Source organism: Procambarus clarkii, chromosome 30, assembly GCF_040958095.1.
Source record: "Procambarus clarkii isolate CNS0578487 chromosome 30, FALCON_Pclarkii_2.0, whole genome shotgun sequence".
In the NCBI taxonomy this organism is placed as follows: domain Eukaryota; kingdom Metazoa; phylum Arthropoda; class Malacostraca; order Decapoda; family Cambaridae; genus Procambarus; species Procambarus clarkii.
In genome coordinates this window covers 14,281,742-14,282,587 of record NC_091179.1, presented here as the reverse complement: position 1 = coordinate 14,282,587, position 846 = coordinate 14,281,742, and positions in this window count along the sequence as shown.

Here is an 846-nt window from a genome sequence, read left to right as displayed (position 1 = left end):
GACTTGGGTGTCTTCCACCAGAATGTGGTTAGGACTTGGGTGTCTTCCACCAGAATGTGATTAAGACTTGGGTGTCTTCCACCAAAATGTGGTTTAGACTTGGGTGTCTTCCACCAGAATGTGGTTAAGACTTGGGTGTCTTCCACCAAAATGTGGTTAGGACTTGGGTGTCTTCCACCAGAATGTGGTTAAAACTTGGGTGTCTTCCACCAGAATGTGGTTAATTAACACTTGGGTGTCTTCCACCAGAATGTGGTCAAGACTTGGGTGTCGTCCACCAGAATGTGGTCAAGACCTCGGTGTCTCGTGAGGACGACGTTCATTCTAATGAGTCTTTTACCAGAATGAGTTCAAGACCGAGGTGTCTCTTATGAGGACGAAGATCAAGTCGAGAGAATGTGATCTTGCGTGGTCATAACTGGAGTGTGACCCTGTGAGGACAAGATCAAGATGTGATTATATAATTATCTAAAACAAGTCTAAGATTGACGCGCGTCTCAAGAACGAGGCCAAGTCTTATGTCAATCTTGCGTAGACACATCTTGTATTGAATGAAGCGTTAGCATTATTGTAACCACTTGGTAAGTCTTGGTAAAATCTGCTATTACTTAGAGAAGCAGCTGTGTATAACTGGTATAGCATGGTTTAACAGCTGGTATAGCATGGTTTAACAGCTGGTATAGCGTGGTTTAACAGCTGATATAGCATGGTTTAACAGCTGGTATAGCATGGTTTAACAGCTGGTATAGCATGGTTTAACAGCTGATATAGCATGGTTTAACAGCTGGTATAGCATGGTTTAACAGCTGGTATAGCACGGTTTAACAGCTGGTATAGCACGGTTTA